Below are 22,890 nucleotides of genomic sequence, written 5' to 3'. Positions count from 1 at the left end.
TAAGCATTATAATCCAGTATCTTCTTTCGAATTACAATCTGACCATGATGTAAGGTAACTGAAGTCTTCCCTTATCTCCTGGCCCCATCCAAGCATACTTCTTGCGATTGTGATTCTTGAACAGAGCTTTCAGTGTCACCAGCTGAAATTTATTGCAGAACTCGATTAGCCGTTCTCCTCTCTCACTCCTAGTGCCAAGCCGATATTGTGCAGTACCCCTCCTTCTCCTCCTTCTTAGCAACCGCAGCTCAGTCTCCCCACGACTATTTCGTTTTCATCTCCCTTTATGCATTGAATTACTTGTTCAATATTCTCATGCGACAACCGTACAATTTACATTTAAGTGAAATGATAATTAAATGGACACCCTAGCTGCAAACAGGCGTTGATGTACTTCATTGGGGACATGTTGAAAGTGTGTGCCCCGACCGAGACTCGAACCCAGGATCTCCTGCTTACATGGCAGACGCTCTATCCATCTGAGCCACCGCGGGCACAGAGGATAGTGCATGTGCAGGGACTTATCCCTTGCACGCTCCCCGTGAGATCCACATTCCCAACATGTCCACACCACTACATTCGTAGTGCGCCTAATAGATGTTTGCCCATCATACTCATTACTCGTGGCAGATTAATCTACCAAGTACCGTACGAGTTCGGGCATAGCGTGTGCGTTCGCACAAGAAGGTCAATGGCTGGGAAGCCATATTTTAACTATATATGACGGTAGTATCTGTTCCCGAAAGAACAGTTACCGTGGATGACCATGCAAAGCTGCATGGTCATCCACGGTAACTGTTCTTTCGGGAACAGATACTACCGTCATATATAGTTACATTTAAGTGGATGGCAGATGGTCCATTGAACAATTTTCACTAATTTCTCTGCCGTCTCACTCCCGAACAAGCGTGGGAAAAACAAACACTTCAATCTTCCGTGCAAACTCTGGTTTCTCTTATTTTATTACGATGGTCGGGGTTGGAGATTGAAATTCCGTGAAAATATCTCGCCGCAGTACAAAACGCCTATGTTTTAATTATTGCCACCGCAACTCGTGTATCGTGCCCGCAACACTCTTTCCCGTATTTCGCGATAATACGAAACTAGCTGCTCTTCGTCGAACCATTTCGGTGTCAATCGTCAACCTTATCTGGTAAGGATCCCATTCTGCACAGTAAAAGTCTGGTAGAGGGCTAGCAACCGTAGAAAAGGCAGTCTGTTTCGTGAGTTTATTGCATCTCCTTAAGTGTTCTGCCAATGAAAAGGTAGTCTTTAAGTCGTCTTCCTCACAACATTATCGATATGAACATTCGAGTTAAGTTTTTCTGAATTTTTATCCTTGAATTGAGAGCTTTTAGATCTGCGTGATATATTGTGTAACCGAAATTTAATGGATTCCTTCTGGCGCATGTAGGTGAACTTAAACTTTTTATTATTTAGGGTTAATGTCATACAGATACTTTATCTAAAGCATTCTGCAATTGGATTTCATCTTCTGATGAGTTAAAAGATGGTTCATTACGTCATCAACTGCAAATAATCTGAGATGGCAGTTCAGATTGTCTCCTAAATCATAAATACAGATTAGGAACAGCCGAAGGCCCATAAATCTTGGGGAACGCCAGGTGACATTTCTGTTTTACTCGATAACTTTCCGTTAATTGCTGCGAACTGTGATCCTTCTGACAGGAAACCACGAATCCAGTAACACAACTGGGACGATACGCCTTATGAAAGCAATTTGATTAGAAGCCGTTTGTAAGGAGCAGTAGCAAAGGCCTTCTGTAATACTGTATGTAAGTAATAAATTTGAGATCCCTTGTCAACAGCACTCACCACATAATGAGAATAAAGAACTAGTTGTGCTGCACAAGAGCTATATTTTCAGAATGCATGCTGACTATTTGCCTGTATTCCTGTAAATGTGTGTAATTAAAATCTCAACATCGTTAAAATGTACTGTCAGTCTTAACTTGGACTTAAGGGTACCGTTTATAGTAGAAACAGATGGGGACAGTAGAAGTGACCATTGCGGTCAGGGAGGATACATCTCGTCATAGTGTATGCGGCAAGCGATGCGGGCCGTTTCTGCGGTTCTGATACTGCAGGATTAGTTTAAAACTAGGCCCTGTGTCGAGCCTGACCAATTACCGACGTGTACTGCTACTCGTCTGCATATATCGCCACATCAGTGAAGTACTGGCTACTGCAAACATATGTGGTACGGAACAGCAGAGGGATCGACAACTTTATAATGGATTTATGTAGTACTGGTCATTATCGAACCCACAGAGGTACCCGCAGTTGATAAACTTTCCCGTCTTGTACTTTCTTCCTTCTGTAACTGTGACCAAATTTCCTCACCGACATTTGCAATTTCAGCAAATTTCATCTTTCCTTACCAAGAATTTAATTTGTTTTGGTCTCTCAGGTTTTCTTGGCTTGAGTAATTGTTTGCTTCCGACTGTTCAGCCACTTTGTTTCCATTTCGACGACTTCCTTCGTGTGCTGTCACGGGTACCGTGTGGTTGGAGTCCATGCAGCGAATGCACATGACAGTAACTCACAGCACCTGAAGAAGGTCATCGGAATATTGTGCATAAAATAGAAATAGCTTCGAACCTGGAAGTACATAATTAAAAAAAAATGTATGTGAAATCTTATGGGACTTAACTGCTAAGGTCATCAGTTCCTAAGTTTACACATTACTTAACCTAAATAATCGTAAGGACAAACACACACACCCATGCCCGAGGGAGGACTCGAACTTCCGCCGGGACCAGCCGTACATAATTAAGTTAATCTGTTTACTTACGTCTTCTGTATGCGTCCAAACAACAGTTTCAAGCGGTAGTAAAGCTACACAAAACGGTACCGTCTTCTTAAAAAAAAAAAAAAAAACAATAACGAACAATTTTCAAGTGCGTTTTGAACAAGGAGCACATTTTGAGTTGTTCTCCACCAAAACTACGGTTCAGTAGTTTTGGTACACTACCTGAATGACGTAGTACATAGTAGGATTTCCAGCAGTACCGATAGAAATGTGAGAGAAAGAAACATGAATGAGTACATGGTAGGATATCCAGCAGTACCGATAGAAATGTGTGAGGTAGAGACATAAATGACTAAATGGTAGGATTCCCAAACTATCGACAGAAATGTTAGAGAGAGAAACATAAATGAATATGTATAAGACGAAAAGGGAGCCGACGACTTTTCTTTGTTTCGCACCTGATTACAACAGCACATCATTCCGTGTTAGTCTATTGTGTATTTTATAACCTTACATCTACATCTACATCTACATCTACGTGGTTACTCTGCAATTTACACTTAAGTGCCTGGCAGAGGGTTCATGGAACCATTTTCATACTACTTCTCTACCATTCCACTCTCGAATGGCGCGCGGCAAAAAGGAACACCTAAGTCTTTCCTTTCGAGCTCTGATTTCGCTTATTTTATTATAATGATCATTTCTCCCTACGTAGGTGGGTGTCAACAAAATATTTTCCCATTCGGCAGAGAAAGTTGATGATTGAAATTTCGTAAATACATCTCGCCGCAAAGAAAACCGCCTTTGTTTCAGTGACTGCCAACCCAACTCGCGTATCATGTCAGTAACACTCTCACCCCTATTGTACGACAACACGAAACGAGCTGCCCTTCTTTGCACTTTTTCGATGTCCTCCGTCAATTCTACCTGGTAAGGATCGCATACTGCACAGCAATATTCCAGCAGAGGACGGACTAGTGTAATGTAGGCTCTCTCTTTAGTGGGTTTGTCGCATCTTCAAAGTGTTCTGCCAACAAAGGCCAGTCTTTGCTTCGCCTTCACCACAATGTTATCTGTGTGATCTTTCCAATTTAAGTTGCTCGTAATTGTAATTCCTAGGTATTTAGTCGAATTTACAGTCCTTCGATTTGTGCGGTTTATCGTATACCGAAAATCTATCGGATTTCTTTTACTAACCATGTGGATGACCTCGCACTTTTCTTTGTTTAGTGCTAATTGTCACTTGCGCACCATACAGAAATTCTCTCTAGATCATTTTTTAATTGGAATTGATCGTCAGATGAGTTTACTAGACGGTAAATTACAGCGTCATCTGCAAACAATCTAAGGGGGCTGCTCAGATTATAACCTAGATCATTTATATAAATCAGGAACAGCAGAGGGCCTATGACACTCATTGCGGAACGTCAGATATCACTTCTATTCTACTCGATGATTTACCGTTCATCACTACGAACTGTGACCTCTCTGAGAGGAAATCACGAATCCAGTCACACAACTGAGACGATACTCCATATGCACGTAATTTGATTAGTAGTCGCTTTTGAGGGACGGTATCAAAAGCCTTCTGGAAATCTAGGAATATGGAATCGATCTGAGATCCCTTGTTGACAGCACTCATTAGTTCATGGGAATAAAGAGCTAGCTGTGTTGTACAAGAACGATATTTTCTGTGTCCCTGTTTGTTATGTATCAATAAATCATTTTCTTCAAGGTGATTCATAATGTTCGAGTACAGTATATGCTCCAAAATCATACTGCAAATTGAGGTAAGTGATATGGGTCTGTAATTCAATGGGTTACTCCTATTTCTTTTCTTGAATATTGGTGTGACCTGTGCTACTTTCCAGTCTTTAAGAACAGCCCTTTCGTCAAGTGAGCGGCTTTATATGATTGCTAAAAAAGGCGCTATTGTGTCTGCATACTCAAAGGAACCTGATTGTTATACCATCTGGACCGGAAGACTTGCCTTTCTTAAGTGGTTTGATTTGTTTCGCAACACCTAAGATATCTACTTTAATGTCGCTCATGCTAACAGCTGTTCCGATTTCGAATTCTGGAGTATTTACTTCGTCTTCTTTCGTGAAGGAATTACAGAAAACTGTATTTAGTAACTCCGCTTTAGTGGCACCATCATCGGTAACATTTCTATCGCTATCGCGCAGTGGCGGTATTGACTGCTTTTTGCCACTGGTGTATTTTACATACGACCAGAATCTGTTTGGGCTTTCTACCATATTTTGAGACAATATTTCGTTGTGCAAACTACTAAAAGCATCTCGCATTGACAGTATGTTAACCGCATTTTATAAATAATGAAAATTAGTTGACCACGTAACTTCTACGCTTTTACTTAACCAAAACTCTTACTTTCGTTGCACGTACATTTACGTGCACAAACATAAAAAATCTTTAAGTTATTCTTATCATTTTGTACTCAACAGAATTTTCTTTACCATGATCAAAAAGAAGCGATTTCTGTTGTTATTAATAAATAAGAAAATTGTTTCTGAATGACGGGAACATGTTTTATGTAGGTATGACAAAGTGAGGAAGTCATCTTTTAATTATTTTAGTTTTGCAGTTTTTTATTTTATCTTTTTGTTGAGGAAATTGCGTTTTCTAGTGCTGTATGATACGTCCGTTATGTTTTCTTCATTTTTACTGCGAAATCCCTCTGTTTCATGTTGCAAAAACAATTTTTGTATTAAGAACCTGAATTACATATCGACAATTCCAGTTTCGCTATAAATTCTGTTTATTTTGAACTAACATATAGGGAGACAACTGTGTAGAAGAAAATCGTCCCATAAGTTACCCGGCCCTTCGTATATCCTCACTCAATTTCGTGACGGCTCATTGCTTCCGGTTTGCAGGGGAATCAAGTAAGACTCTGATCGCGTACGCAAAGAAAGCGATTATTATGAGGTAAGGTTCGATAGATATGCAACACACTCACACATAGGCAACGTGCGTACTACCTAAACTGATCAGAGGTACCGGCAAAACTACAGTAATCTACTCTTACTTATGGTAGTCTTTTATAGCCTACGGTAGTTTTACAAGTCTAAGCATATCTAATGTACGTCACGGCAAACATTTTGGTAATACTGCAGTGCGAGAATTCTGCCTACTAGTATACCGTTAATCAGAGTCACATTAAATGCCGCACTATTCCATCCTTAACATTCATATTAATAGATGGTGTTAGATATACTGGAATTGTATTGAGTTATCATCCCGAAACCTACAAACTGCTGGTTTCATCAGCACCATTATCATCATCAAATTACACCGTCATGATCCGTATGAGAAGAAATAAAAGCTTTGAGGTCTGCAGAGGACACTGTAATTCTGGCAGAGATAGTACTCGGAAGAGTAGTTGAACGGAATGGATGGTGGCTTGAAAGGAGAATAGAAGATGAACATCAACAAAAGCGAAACAAGGATACTGGAATGTAGTCAAATTAAAGCAGCTGATGGTAAGGTAGGAAACGAGACCGCTCAGGTACTAAATGAGTTTTACTATGTGCATAGTAAATAACAGATCACAGCCGAACTAAATAGGACATAAAATTTAGACTGACAACGCCAAAAAAAAAAAAAGTTTCTGAAGAAGAGAAATTCCTTAACACAGAGAAGCCTTTGGAATGTGGTGCTACAGAAGAATGCTTAAAATGTGATGCATGGATCACGTAACTAATAAGTAGGTACTGAATAGAACTGGGGAGAAAAGAAGGGATTAGCTGCAACGACAATTTTTGAGAAATCAAGGGGTCACCAGTTTACTACCGAAGGGAAATGTGGAGGGTAAAAGTCGTAGATAGAAGCGAAGAGATGAACACAGTTATCAGATTCAGAAGGATATACGCTGCAGTAGTTATTCGGAGATGAAGAGCCTTATGCGGGGTAGAGTAGCATGGAGAGCTGGGTCAAACTAGTCTTCGGACTGAACAATACAACAACAACAAAAACAACAACATCTGTATGGGAAACATCTGCTGCATAAAGACCATCTCTGGGATTTTTAAACGCTTTACGATCTGTGTGCTGACGGCACCTGATTGGGTTATGCACCGCAAAAACGGAATCAGCTTGCACTAATACCTCTAGTGCTATGTACTGCATTCAGAGGCCTGACGCTCACTCAGCAGTCAGTCTTGTACCTACAGACTGCTTGCATCGTCTTTTAAAACGTTACAAATAAACTGTATGCCGTTGAGTAACACAGGAAATTGTAAATAATAACAGTAATAAATCTTCAGATGAATCACTGCAGCATCTGAAACTCGAACAATTCTTTTCTAACACTATACTAGACGTCGAGCAACCTTGTTCAGACACAATCGGTGTTACTGTTTGCAGGAGTAACAACTGCCAGCTGACTTTTAAAACCATCGACAGCTATGAGTTCAATGGCGTTTCAGACGTGGAAACTTCGGAAATATTTCTCGCATCACTTTGTGTCACTCGAATGTATTTAACAGACCTAGTCTGCAGCAACATTCAGTAAAGTGGCGTTGTACGGCACTGATGGAAGAGGCGCCCATCTGTCTGTAGCATTTCACGCAAATGATGTTTAACAACTACCGAGCACTGCTGGCAAGCGTGTTGCCCTCAGCCTTTGTGAGGCCAGTTGGGGAGCTACTTGACTGAGCAGTAGCCGGGAGAGTGGTGTGCTGACCAAATACCCCTCCATATCCGCATCCAGTGATGCCTATCGACGGAGGCTGACATGGCGGTCGGTCGGCGCCGTTGGGCCTTCCGAGACGTGTTCGGATGAGGAGAGAGAAAGAGAGAAAGAGATAAAGAGAGAGAGAGAGAGAGAGAGAGAGAGAGAGAGAGAGAGAGAGACAGAGACAGAGAGAGAGAGAAAAGTTCAACAACTGGTACAGGGCTCAAAAACACTTTGTAACGTTATCCGTTTCCATTATGTCCAGGAATTATTCAAGTTCGCGCATGGCATGGTAATGGCGAAAAATTCGGAAACGTTAAGAGTTGGTATGTACGAATTGTATTGCAGTCCGTGTTTTAGCGGTTCTGTCAGTAATGTTAACTTCCTATTCAATTTTTTACTGTAGAAGCCGTGTTCTATTAATGTTGCTAGAGGCAACATTTTTACCAAGCAAATAAATAAAATACGCAATTTTCATTTCCGATAAATGAAACTAGTTTCAAAATGGGGACAGAAAAATAAAAGACCGAGGACAGAGGAAACAGTAACGCATAATACAGTCAACTTACAGTAAATTGCTTCTGATGTGCAGGTTTCGTCATACCTTAGGGAACAGAATCTTCTAATTAAAAGTAAACTCTATTGTTCCCACATATCGTGCATCTAGTTTGAAATATAATGGAGTACAACGTAACAGTCATCAGATACGATAGAAATTTAGTATACATATCAGGCAGCGGCAGTCACAAACGGTAAAACGCAGAATTAAAAAATGGTTCTGAGCACTATGGGACTTAACTTCAAAGGTCATCAGTCCCTTAGAACTACATAAACCTAACTAACCTAAGGACATCATACACAGCCATGCCCGAGACAGGATTCGAACCTGCGACCGTAGCGGTCGCGCTGTTCCAGACTGTAGCGCCTAGAACCGCTCGGCCACCACGGCCGGCAACGCAGAATTAGTAAACATAACTTATACGCAGAAGCGGCCTTAGCAACTATTTCTCGTTGTGGTGTCAACCTCTCAATATGTTCCTGAAGAATGTAAATGCAGGTAGGATGTGCCGAAGATTGAGATCGTGATAGCTTTTGATGTTTCTAGACTCACCAGGTGCCTTTCTTATTATTATCCTTATTCAGATTTCGTGTGAGCCCCTGGTGCATGTAGTGTAAAGTTAACACGTGTAAAAACGAATGGATTTTTGTGTTTTACGCTGGCACATCGACAAAGACCAGAATAAGGGTTGGATTTTATCAGATTACGTTCTGAATTCACATCTGCGAAAGTTGTGGCCGTTACCACCACATTCACAGGCAAATTAGGGATACCATTAGATGTTGCTTTCCCATGTGTGGAAGATGATGTATGTCGCTACAGTTTCTCACTGTCACGAACGTAGCTTGAAAATGCCCAAGGGAGCGAAATTAGCTAACAACGCAAAAAAGCATGAAGTAAGGTGTTTATTTAAAAAACGCATCCTACGTCGGACAATGACTTCCCTCAATACATCTGTAGTGACTGTGAGCCCATACAAACAAGAAATTCTCTTTCATTTCAATTATGTTTAATGAAACGATTAATCCATTTTGGCTGGACATTGACGGCCTGAGTTTTAAATTTGAGAACTGAATCCTGAGAGTCCATCTTTTGGGTTTCAGTGACACTGCATCGCATGAGGGAAATTTGTTGCCTTTTCGTTTTCTGAGCGAAGGTAAACTATAATTTCATAAATTTTGTGCTCCAGTGTGTTTCAATATGTGAGATTCGCATTAAATCTGCAATAAATTTGTTTGTGTGATTTTTAACTTTTCAACGAACCTTTAGGTACGAACGCCGAAATTCTGCTGAAAAAAAGAGCAACAAAACCACTCGTATTTCACAAGCAGCTTCTTGAGGACAATAATTTCTTCATCATCTTCTTTGATGGATTATTTGATTTCACCTGTTTCCACCTATAAAGTTCAGTCATCATACTGAAGAATTCGTTTTGGAAATCTATTTTCATGAATTCTAACTAATATGTTCCCGCATTCTGTTTCTGTTTAGACCTGTTTTATTATGCACTGTCACCTTCTAATTCATTTATAATGCCTAAATTTCTGAAGCTGTCTTCTGTGATGCCCCATTTAACACTACACGGAGAGATCTCATTTGGAAAAGTGAAGTCGTAAGGAATATTAAACTTATTGCAGATACTTTGAAGCTTTCCTTTTCAAAATGTCGTATTAAAGCGTGTAGTATGCTGCGGGCCATATCTAACGAAAAATAAAGATCTCATTCCAGCAACCTGGATTATCCTTTTGCGTGGGAACCCAGATTTCCGGTCCATTGAGCATAATAGGTGCTGGGATAATTTTGTATAAGTTCATCTGTGTCTCTTTCTTAGCTTTTATTTATTGAATATTTATAATTCTTGTGCAGGTTGCATTAAATTTAAAGATCTTCTTATCACGTGCACTACCGAAATGTCACCCTGTATCTACATCTACATCTACGTGATTACTCTGCTATTCACAATTAAGAGCCTGTCAGAGGGTTCAATGAACCAGCTTCAAGCTGTCTCTCTACCGTTTCACTCTCGAACGGCGTGCGGAAAAAACGAGCACTTGAATTTTTCGGCGCGAGCCCTGATTTCTCTTATTTCATCGTGATGATCATTTCTCCCTATGTAGGTTGGTGCCAACAGAATGGATTTTGCAATCGGAGGAGAAAACTGGTGATTGAAATTTCATGAGAACATCACGTCGCAACGAAAAACGCCTTTGTTTTAATGATTGCCACTCCAATTAACGTAACATGTCGGTGACACTATCTCCCCTATTCCGCGATAATACAGAACGAGCTGCCATTCTTTGTATTTTTTCGATGTCATCCGTCAGTTCGACCTGAGCTGTGAAACTGAAACTGCGTTACCTGTTCCAGTAAGACATTATTTATTATTATTCAGATCTTACAGGTGATTTTCCCTTCAATGCCTTCACTTTTATTTTTAAGTGGAGATGTTGGTGTTAGAGTTAAAAGTCAACAAATTAAGGTCATAAACGACTATTTGAGGTTTATCTTCATTTCCTCGAATTGTTATTTGACCATTTGCGTGTCCCAGAGCATTACATCATGAGTCGTTGTGACTATTAGTACACCCTTTCCTTAAGCCACACTGGCTATCACCGGGTATTGCTACATGACCTAATTTTGTTCCTTTCCGGCGGTGAATATGGCGATGGTCGCTGAAATTTTGACGACAACCACCATCTGCGAAACCATCCGTACAGTTGGATCGTAATGTAACAGTCCAATACAGAGAGCAGACTGCACCAAGTCCGATGAACGTCCGAGTAGGTTCTTATAGGCGCAGATAAGAAAAAAATCAGTAACCTGCAGCAGACATCACGAAATTACATGCGGTACGTTCCCTAGCCTACGGTCCTGAGGATTTGTTGAAGTAAGAATTCGAGCGTGCAGCCACGTGAATACGATGTCATCCTGCACAACAACAGTATCCACAGCATACTAAACTTGATGATGTAGAAAGGCGGACGACGTCTGGTCTCCAAGAATGTTGAAATAAATCGCCTTGGGTCATTTTCGGTAACCAGAATGTGGCCCCATTCATGGTACAAACAACATCCTTAAAATATTGCCGAGCTCCCTATGGTCTGGCGTACACCCCCGTCCCGGGCCCCCACGGAGTATACGTCATTGGGTCGTCGGTGCACTTTACGCCACAATTAGAAAACAGACTACTGATCTTACAACCAGCTGCACTACACTGCAAGCCTCCAGTTGAATACTGTGCAGCTCCTGTATTGTTCCGCCCACTAAAGACGTGCAGTGCAATCCGGTCATTGTGTGGAATGGCCTTTGCGAGGTGTCGAAGTAAAATCATCATACGATATAGCTCCCTTCGCAGTGTTCGGTGAGAAACTAGTTCGGACGGCACTGAATTCTCTGATAACAGCATTTGGAGCCAGAAATATTTAAAAATATTTTAAGAAACTATTAAAAATTTCTGAAAAGTTTTTTGGTTGCCGCATAAGCTGCTAGTAGTTACTTTATTACAGGATCATACACAACTGGCTTCCCTTTCTCGGGTGAATACATTTATGACGTATAATATGAATATATCACTAAGATGCTCCCAAAGAAAAGCTTCCAGAGGAACCGACCAGTAAGGAACAACAAAGGGTAGATACTAACTACTCATAAAGAACAATCACGTAGGTGGAAGGAAAACTTTAAAGATGTTCTAAATAGAGACCTCGGTGGGGAGGTAGAAGAACAAGAACAAACAGAATACAATGATCCTAGTCGCAGCATTGGTGTCAATGCACCCACGAAAGTAGGAATTCGGATAGCACTGAAGCAGATCAGGAATGGGACGGCACCAGGACCAGATAATATTGTGGTGTCACCGCCAGACACCACACTTGCTAGGTGGTAGCTTTAAATCGGCCGCGGTCCATTAGTACATGTCGGACCCGCGTGTCGCCACTGTCAGTGATCGCAGACCGAGCGCCACTACAAGGCGGGTCTCGAGATACGGACTAGCACTCGCCCCAGTTGTACGGAGGACATTGCTAGCGACTACACGGTCGAAGACTCGCTCATTTGCAGAGCAGCTAGTTAGAATAGCCTTCAGCTAAGTCCATGGCTACGACCTAGCAAGGCGCCATTAGCATTACATTGCATTTATCTAGAGAGAGTCTCGCTTGTATCATCAATAACGCTGTATACAAATGATGGATTAAAGTTAAGTATTCCAGCAGCTACGTACTTTTCTTTACAGCATTCATTACGTATCCTGTTTCAGATCTCACGCCACCCAACGTGAGTTAGCGCGTGCATCTTGGCCGCCTCTTTCTATTAGTGTACGTAGTGTTGGCAAGTCTGCCGACACTACAAATATAACATCTGAGAAGCTGAAAACAGATTTGGATATCACTGTCGAGTTATTGAACATCCTCTTAGAGAAGATACGGGGAGAGGAGATACTGCCAACAGATTCGAAACGAGGTATAATCGTGGAAATACCCAAAAAATGAGATGTTGCTAACTGCAACAACTGGCGGGGCATTACCCAATTGTCAGTACCGAATAAGGTACTTTCGAGGATAATTTTAAACCGCATTGAGGATTTTGTGGAAGTACAGCTGAGGAGAGAGCAGGCGAGTTTTAGAAAACATTGAAGCTGTGTGGACCTTATCAGTAATCTCAGAATTATTCTGGAACAAAGTGCGGAGTGGCAACACACCCTCTACCTCACAGGGAGAGGCGGAAGTTGCAGGCCTCAAGATACATGTTCGCAAAACCAAATAAATGCTGATAAATTCGACCATCACGAATAGGCTGGCCATTAACTGAGAGGACGTAGAGCAGGTCCAATATATCCTCTATCTCGGAAGTATAGTCACGAGTACAGGAGGCGCTGAGGAGGACGTCCGTAGTCGCAACCGCAAAGTAAATGGTGCATTTGTACAACTGTACCCTGTCTGGAGAAATAGGAACGTTTCAAAGAAGACCAAACTCCGGCTTTTTAATAGCAATGTGAAGGCTTTTCTGTTGTATGGTTGCGAAACTTGGAAGGTGACTAACCACATAAAAAATCAGCTCCAAGGTTTTATCAACCGCTGTCTCCAGCGTATTTTAAATGTGAGATGGCCAGATATAATGAAAAATGAAGATCTTTGGATGGAGAGAAATCAGCAAACAATCAATATACAAATCAAAGAAAGAAAATGGAACTGGTTTTGGCATACATTGAGGGAACCAGTTGGAGCTATTGAAAGGATGGCTTTGGGTTGGAACCCTCAAGGAGTTAGAAAATGTAGTCGTCCCAAACAGACGTGGAAAAGGAAGATCGAAAGAGAAGCTACGGGGGATGGGAAAACCTGGAATGAAGTGAAGAGACTTGCTAGAAGTCGTACCAGGTGGAGGAATTTCGTCACGGGCCTATGTTCCAGAGGGAACGACAGGAACTAAGCATTAAGCAAGCATAATATGAATTATAAGGTATAATAATGCTAGAAATAAGGCAATTAACCGTGATGACAGGAGAACGAATACATAAGTGGTTCGTTAAAAGTACACGGTCTCCCAACTTCCGGATAGCATTCGAATTGCCAGAATCGCCTAATTTGGATAGTTACAAGATGAAACAACAAAAATTCCAATGGGTTGCAGGCGCAGGCAGTGTACATGATCACTGTGAGCCACGGGTACGGATCTAGAAATGAAGTGCGATCTTTGAGGAAAACTGTACGGAATAAGCCTGTGTTTGGAAAGAAAAATATGAAGACTCACTCACCAGTGATGAAAACTCAACAAGAGGAGGAGGAGGAGGAGGAGGAGATTAGTGTTCAACGTCCCGTCGACAATGAGGTCTTACAGGCGGAGAAGAAGCGCGGTTTAGGAAAGGATGGGGAAGATAATCGGCCGTGCCCATTCAAATGACCATCCCGGCATATGCCTGAAGCAATTTAGGGAAATCATGGAAAACTTAAATCAGGATGGCCGGACGCGTGTTTAACCGTCGTCCTCTCGAATGCGAGTCCAGCATGGAAAACTCAACCAACGCCCACAAAAGCCGTATGCTGGAGACATAAGTATACTTGAAGTAGGAAGACTAGGTACTGACTGACCATTGTGCTCTGATGGTTTAGTTGTCAGAGCATCTGCCTAGTGTGCAGGAGACTCGGGTTCGAATCCTGGTGCAGCACAAATTTTCCAATTTTCCCGCTGAGTTAAATCGAATCCCACTCGCAGTCTGCAGTTCCTTTGTGTTATTGAAATTGCCGACACGTAGGACCCTACAGTCCCCACCAACAGCAGACCCATCAGCCTCCTAAACACTATGGCGAAGGTCCTTGAATCTGTGATCCTTCACCGACTTTCCCAACCTCTTGCGGCAGCTGGGACGATCCGTCCTGAACAGTTTGGATTCACTTCGCACCTCTCTGCTGAACTTCAGGTCCTACGGATCACTGAACACATCAGCAAAGTCGACAGCTGCCGTTTTTCTAGACTTGCAAAACGCCTACGACAAGATATTGCAAGACAACCTCGTACACAAGATGCTGACACAGACCGCTATACCAGATATTTATGTCAAGATCGTGGATGACTTCCTCCGTGGTAGGCCTTTCCTAGTGGCTCAACGGGGAATGCGTTCTGGCATTCGCCAATTGTCGGCAGGCACTCCGCAAGGATCAGTGCTATCTCCCATCCTTTTTAATATCTATGTCAATGATATGCCGGTCATCCCCGAGTGCCACCTTGCACAATACGCTGACGACACAGCACTATACACCACTGGCCGCACTACTGACGCCATCGTCGCCCGCCTCCAGCGACAGGTGGACGCCACTATCACCTGGTGCCGCACAAACAAAATAGCTCTCAATCCCGCCAAAAATACGGCAGTTTACTTCACAAAACGGCGCCCAGTCCTCCGCCGCAATATCTCGATTGCAGGTGTGCAGGTGCCCTGGTCCCCGACAACCACCTATCTCGGGGTCCAAATGGACCACAAGTTGCTCTTCCACTGTCATGCGGAGTATGTCACCAACAAGGAGCAAAAGCTAACCAGGGCTTTGTACCCGCTCTTCCGCAGTAGCGAACTTAACCTGCATACCAAACTCCGCATTTACCGAACAGTTATCCTGCCTGCCCTCACGTATGAATCTGCTGCATGGGCCACGATTAGTGTCACCAGGATGCGGACGTTGCAGCGCCTGCAGAACAAGGTGCGCAGGTGGAGCCTGCACGCCCCGCCACTCTCCACGAGGAAGCGGATATCGTCCCCCTAAAGACGACCATACGCAACAACGCGCGGCGGCTCTATGACAAAGTGGATGCCTTGAGTGACACTGTCCATGGGTTTCGCCACATTGGGACCACACTTCCACGCCGCTGGCATCGACATCCGGTTCCCCTAACCATCCTAGAGGAATCGGATTCCGACCATGGTTAACGATAGGTCTGGCACGCCCAGCACGGACGAATCCTTTGGCGGGGCTAGCCCCCATTCTACGTCCAATATTTTCCAATCATACCTTCCCACGTTAGGCAAAATTTTTCTGCCTGACTCATGTAGTACTGTCACCGTCAGAGGGTGGTACGGGACTACAAGTCCCACCGCCACACCTCCAAAGTGAATTGCAGTGACGCAGTCACTGCCCTGTGGATAAATTTACTGCCTCACCAACACAGTTAGACCGCAATAGACCGGTGATGCTGTATTGTAACATATCAAAAAAAAAAAAAAAAAAAAATGCCGGACACAAGTGGCCAATAAGAAGTACGGAAATATGCCGATTGCAACCTGGGAGTCAAGGAAGGCAGGATTCGGTTACGATTGAGGACGAGGCCATAATCAGGTCATCAGTCACCTAGAACTTAGAACTAATTAAACCTAACTTAAGGACATCACACACATCCATGCCCGAGGCAGAATTCGAACCTGCGACCGTAGCGGTCGCTCGGTTCCAGACTGTAGCGCCTAGAACCGCACGGCCACTCTGGCCGGCAAATAATCACACGTTATTAATGAAGGAATAAACAACTGTGTAATTAATAGTTCTTACAGTGCGTTACAATTTACCAAATGAGCATAAAATACAGACACAACAAATAATGTTTAAAAACAAGCCAATGTGATCGCAATTAAAATTTTAAGGCAAGTAACCACAGTCACGATTGAAGGCTGTTAACGCCAAGAACGGCAATTATAAAAAAGTTTAACAAACATGTTTTAAAACTGCAATGGAATAGCAAAGGTTAATTTAAAAAGACAGGCAACTGGTCACCAAACGCGTGAGACGAAATGATGAAAAACTTGGTATCACAATCATTTAAATCTGCTGTAACGCGAAGAATGGCAATGATATAAAAAATTAGAAACATACAATAAAACAGCAAATACAATAATAAAACACAAGAGCCAGTCACAAACGGTGCACCACGAATCGACCTCTGAGTAGGTTCGGCAAAAACACTTTCGCGAACGATGAGATAGGCAGCGAAGAGTTGCATTCACTTCACAAGGTGGTAACTCAGACTAGTGGCAGCCTAACGAATGACGAATTATAATATTGATGAGGCTGCCTGACGTCCAATAAACCAAATGCAAAGTTTTAAAAATACGCCAAAGCCGGAACTGACTGTGTGGACTCCGCTTACTGTGCTTAGAGCGCCTGGAATGAGAAAGGAATCACTACCACCAAAGTAGAAAAATCGCCAACCAACCTACAATAAAGAAGGCTGTCAAACTACACGCCTCACTGGACAGCAGCAGCAAGGCGGGGAAATGTACACTGCCATCACATACACCCCCAGGGCAGGTAACTGGGGTGTTAGCAGACACGAGGCAGGAAAAATACCGCTGGTTGAACTTAACAAATAGTAACAAACTGAACGCAGTGAATAGTAATTAGAAGTCCAGGAAAGCTTATCAGATCCGCCTTACCCAACCACTCCACTAGCTGCTCTTTGCCTCAGTAACACTATGAGCAGTAACACGAACCCAAGACACTGGAGAATCGCAAGATCTCACAATGGTGGAAGTTTCTCTACTTGAGTCAAAATGCACTTAACTTAATGCTCGCAGGATCCGGCTTACGACGAGGTCGTGCACCCTCGTGATCATAGCCCTTCCATCCGGCAGTCCATGCGCGCCGCCAGTGGTCCTGGCGTGTTCTGGCACTGCGGGGACCTGGCTCCTCCTGAGTCCCCCTGCCGAACTGCACGCTCACACATCCCGGAAGAACAACAACGTCGCTCCAAAGAGAGGGCCACAGTTACCACATATCGATAACCGCCGCTGCTGCCACTAGCCGACAGGCAACGCTTGCGAAACCAAGTGGCGCCAGTCAACACGAGAAGAAGACAAACAACCACAACCATGTCAACTAAACGATATGGTCTGGCCTCCAACAGACGACGCGAGCCGCAGCACGGCTCACCGATAGAGTGGGTGGAGATGGAGACGGAAGGAACATCATTACCTACCATCCTCTAGCGGCATATTCCGTACTCCTTGTTGGGCGCCTCTCTCGAGCCACTACGCGCCTGCAGTTTCGTCAACTGCGTTGTTTGGTGGCCTGGCATTCCTACTTCAGGCGTAGTCACGTCTCCATTACGTCGCTTTAGCGGCGCCAGTTTGGAGGAACTCTGCTCACACAAAGCAAGTTGACGTCGCCGTAAACGAAACTGTACGTATTGCCACAGGATGCCTCAAACCAACTCCCACAGACATAATTTATCCCATCATAGGCATAGCACCACCCACTATCCGCAGACAAGTAACCGCCGAGATCGAAAGATCAAAACAAAAGAATGATCCTCGACACCTAATGCATAAGCACCGAAAACAACGTGTCCGGCTGAAATCCTGCAGGAGTTTCATTGAAACTACTGAAGAGCTTGCCACCAAGCCCGTCGCAAGGCGGCTATCTCTTTGGGAAGAAATGGTGGCACACTCCACAATGGAACTACTTGAGGAGGGATCTGCAGGATTTCAACTACCTTTTACAACTTGGAGGTCATTAAACCGGCTGTGCACTGGAGTAACTGGGTGAAAATCAAACCTATTTAAATGGGGTTACAGTGATAGCGATAGGTGTGAATGCGGAGCAATACAGGACTTGGTCCACCTATTGATTTGCCCGGATATGTCTATAACATGCACTAAAGACGATATTTTGAAAGTCAATGGCAAAGCAAACTACGTTGCTAAGCACTGGGAAGGGAAGATATAATTGGTGCATCCGGATACGGAAGAAGAAGAAAAAGCAGGCATTTGTTGAGTTTTCATCACTGGTGAACTATTTTTCCTTCCCAAACGATGGTTTATTCCGTATGCTTCTCCTCCCGGGTCACATTTATTGTTTTTTTCATTCATTCCTGCGGCTCACAGTGCTCATGTGCACTGCCTGCGCCTTTTTGCCTGTTGGAATCTTTGATGTTTCGTCTTGTAGCAGTCCAGTTTACGCGGTTCTGTCAATTTGAACGCCACACGAACGTTGGGAGACAGTGTAATTGTAACAAACCGAAGTTAAATTAGCTTTATATTTGTTCCGCTGTCTTTCTGGTTAATGGCGTTATTTTTATAATTTTTATACATCTAATGAATATAGTTTTTCGTAGATGCATATACTTGAGTATGCGATTACATCACAGCCATGGTGGTTGAGTATCATCCTGAAATAAAGAAACTGCCAACAGCTAATGAGCCTACCAAAATGTTTTTAGAAGATTTTAATTGTTTCCTGAAATTTTTTAAAAATATTTCTATCATGTATCTAACCTGCGAATACCAAAATAGTAAAATCATATTTTCAGCCAACTTTGAAACCGTCACTGACAAGGCGTAACACCCACCTCTTACCCCTGTCATTTACGATATTTTAACAACCATAGTGCTTACGGAAAAATACTTGCCTGTGAATGGTACACCATTGCCTGTAGACACGTTCGACTGTCAGTGTTAATTAGGCGCCTTTATTCACTTTCTGATACTGGGTGGTATTTTCTCCCCGTCTATTACGTCTTCAGGTCGACTCATCTCACTGAGCTGATTCCAAGCAATGACTGACACAGAAGTTTTATTTCCTTTTCACGACTTCAGTGGTGGAAAGCATTGTGAGCTCCTAGTACTAGTTTTACACTAGGCACATAGCTCCAAAGTGACCAGTGTGCTCTTTTGACCAGGTGAATACCATTCTATCGTCAGAGCTTATTGTCATTTCAAGTTGTAAACGTGACCATCAAAGGGAAAATATTAAGATGAGAAGCTGCTGAGAGCTGCAGAACTCCTAAATGTCTATAAAGGGCAGGCCAGGTGAAAAGCAGAACTTGTCGTTCAGAGAAGCTTTGGATATAACAATTAAGTTCGAGAAATTACCTAGATGGAATGTGACAACATTTGGTTGGAGGAACCAGTGCGAGTAGGCGGTCTCTGTTGAGAGCTGCCGTATGGGCGGGATGAAGGCCGATGCTGAACGATTCAACCAACGATCGCCATACCTTGAGGAAAGCCGAACTTTCCAAACCTGTACGGCAGCATTCGTGGCATCTGAGTGCAACCGACTCTGTTGGCCGACAGTACTACCATCGTACACGGGTCAACGGATATCAGTTTGTTTTCTTCAGCCGATTTGGGCGACTTTCGAATTTTCATTTCATGCCTGGTTAATCTCTGATTACAGGTTGACACGTTAGCACCAAACGTAAAAGAACCATTTAAATAATACCTTCCATGTCTACTGGTGACGAAAACTGCCATTTTTGTTGTTATCATATTTATTTCTCTATCTCAGGGCTGTCAGCAAGGTGGGTGGAAGGAAGGTTTGGATAAAGTATGGGGAAGTAAGAAGAGTGAACGTATTGTTATGGCTTCTGCCGTAGGGGAACTTATATTAAGCATTTCATCATGTCCTGTTGGACTAGGAAGGTATGTAAAAGAACTGCTGTGAAGCAGGAGAAAGGTACGAACGAAAGTAACACTGTGAAAAAGGGTCGTGAGTCGTGTTTGAATCGCTCAGTAGGAAAACAACGCCTGTGAAACGTTAGGTTCCGGGTTCGAGTTCCAGTGTGGCACACAGTTTTCATCTGCCAGGCAGACTCATTAGAAACATTAATTTTAAAGTGTTTATTGGAATTTGCTACTACAGTCAAGTACAAACATGGAATAATTGAGGCACTGAGAGCACAAGTGGACTAACCATGGGGAAGTCAATACGGAGGAAACAGGCCTATTAATAAGGGCTCACAAAGAATATTTTCCGTGATGCACTGCAGCCTTTTAACATGCATACCATGTAACTATGGTTTTATTGAACAATATTCTGACATAGATACATTACAAACATTAATTATGTAGTAGAATATTAGCAGTTTTGTTGTGACTTAGTCTATTTTTGCTCCGAGTAGTTGAACATTCTTAACGACAGATCCGTTACTACGCTTATTATTCATACTGTTCATTGCACAAGTCCGTCATAGACTGCATGTGTTAATAGTATACATTATTATTATCCATTCTACGAATTACAAGTAACATTTTATATTCATTTCTATAACTTTAAGCACCATGTTGCATTTCAAAACCATTCACAGCCAATGTTTTTACAGCATTTGAAGACACTTTCAAATTTTGTAGAAATCATGATGAAGTGGGGGTACACCCGGAAGCAAACTGAGCGGATCATTCTTATTTGCCTCTGTAATTACATGTCCATTACGATAAAGCAGTTCGAGATTCCTGATACATGTGGATGTTCGTTTGGCCACATCAATTTCCTGTAATGGCTTTTGGCTTTGGTTCGAGTATTTATACCATATTTTGAATCCGTTGGTTGCTTCAAACCGCAGCCACTGTTTGTTCAACCATTGCACTTTACAGTTGCCAGAAGACATTTTTCGATTCATGATGTTTCTTTCGAGTTGTTTTATTGGAAAGAAATATTCCGCATTCATATTGATTACCTTGAACGAATTCCTTTTTTTTTTGGCACTCACTACCACACAATTCCAGTGTTCAGGAAGGTAAATGTTAGGAATATAGTTTTTTCGCTTCTGAACCAAGCCTAAATCCTGACTAACTAAAAATTTATGAATTCCTCCACAGAGAACTCTGAGCTGCTTACACTGTATTGGCACAGTACAATAACTTTTATGTTTCTATTCTGGCCTCCACACTGATCAGAGTACATGATCAGTTTTTCAGTCCTGACAAAATTGCGTATGAAATACAGCAAACAGGTACCTATTTCCTGTGGCCCTCTCGACGCAGTGGATCTATTCCACAGAAACATGTATGCATCATCATTGTGCATACTGTGGATGCCAAAGCAATATGTCCACAACTGATGTTTGTAATAGCAAACTCCAGTTGAGATGGCCGGTGTAGGCAAAGTTTTCATCAAATCAAATGTTATCACTGTAACTTTACCATCTGACTTGCTCAGCAATGTATTACTCTGAAAACCTGCCCGTGCATATTCAGGTTTTTGCTGATGGAATTCAGGTTCTGCAATTAACTCCGTTCTCCCCTTATCAATATCGGCAGCTGTTATTTTTACCCGCAAAGCATCCCATGTTCGACAAGAGTTGGACACTGGTGGATGAAATGGCAAATTGCAGTTTTCGTAAAACATTTTGCGGAAAATAAAGTGAGAAACAGCCCTTTGCTCCTCTGCACTCTACAGTGAATACATTCTTGACAAATTTAAGTCAGGTCCCATATTCTTTCTACCGTTATTTTTATGATACGCATAAAGGCTTTCAGGATTCGAACCTGCGACCGTAGCGGTCGTGCAGTTCCAGACTGAAGCGCCTAGAACCGCTTGGCCACACCGGCCGGCAAACCAAGTAACACTTTTCCATTTTCTTATGACCAAGAGACAACACATTAACACAACCGAATTTCAATTACAGTAGATTTTCAAAAATGCCTCCATTGACGCGTAAACAAAAGTTACACCGTCGGATCATGTTCTGTCTGACACAGGCAAAAACCCCAAGAGTTTCGTGAATTGTTTCTGTTGCTGCTACTACCTGGGCAACCAGATCCTCTTCTGATGCAACAGGAGTTCCGTAAACATGGTTGCGCATCTCTCCCCACACAAAAAGTCCAGAGGGGACATCTTGGGATCGAGCGGGCCATGGTACAGGACCACCTCTGCCAGTCCACGTTTCTGGGAACCGTCGGTCAAGGAATCGACGTACACGACGACTGAAATGTGCCGGTGCCCCGTTATGTTGGAACCATATGCGTTGTCTTGTAGGGAGCGGTACGTCTTCCAGCAATTCTGGCAATGCTCTGGCGAGAAAACTGTAATAGGGCCTGCCATTTAATGACCTAGGTAGCAGATACGACCCCATTAAACAGCCCCCAGCAACACCGACCCACACATTAACGAAGAACCACAGTTGTTGAACGCTAGTAACTGTGGAATGTGGGTTATCCCCACTCCAAACATCCGAATTGTGCATGTTGAAGACTCCATCACGCCCGAAAGTTGCTTCATCGGTAAACAACACAGAAGATGGAAACGTAGGATGCATTTCACACTGTTCCAGGTACCACTGCGAAAACTGTGCTCTGGATGGATAATCAACTGGTTCCAGGTTGTGGACACGCTGTAAGTGAAATGGACGTAACAATTGCTCTCGAAGGACTGTTCTTACATTCGTCTGATTCGCCCCCATGTTACGTGCAATTGCACGAATGCTGATTGAAGAATCCCGCTCCACATGTTGCAAGGCAGCTTCCTCAAATTGCAGCTTTCTTACCGTGCGATGGCGTCCCTGTCCAGGTAATCTGCTAAATGACCCGGTGTCACGCAGACATTGGTACACAGCAGCAAAGGTCGTATGACGCGGGATACGGCGGTTAGGATATTGCTGTTGATAAACCCG

The sequence above is a fragment of the Schistocerca serialis genome, chromosome 4 (assembly GCF_023864345.2).
Source record: "Schistocerca serialis cubense isolate TAMUIC-IGC-003099 chromosome 4, iqSchSeri2.2, whole genome shotgun sequence".
In the NCBI taxonomy this organism is placed as follows: domain Eukaryota; kingdom Metazoa; phylum Arthropoda; class Insecta; order Orthoptera; family Acrididae; genus Schistocerca; species Schistocerca serialis.
Note: the sequence above shows the minus strand (reverse complement) of the source record.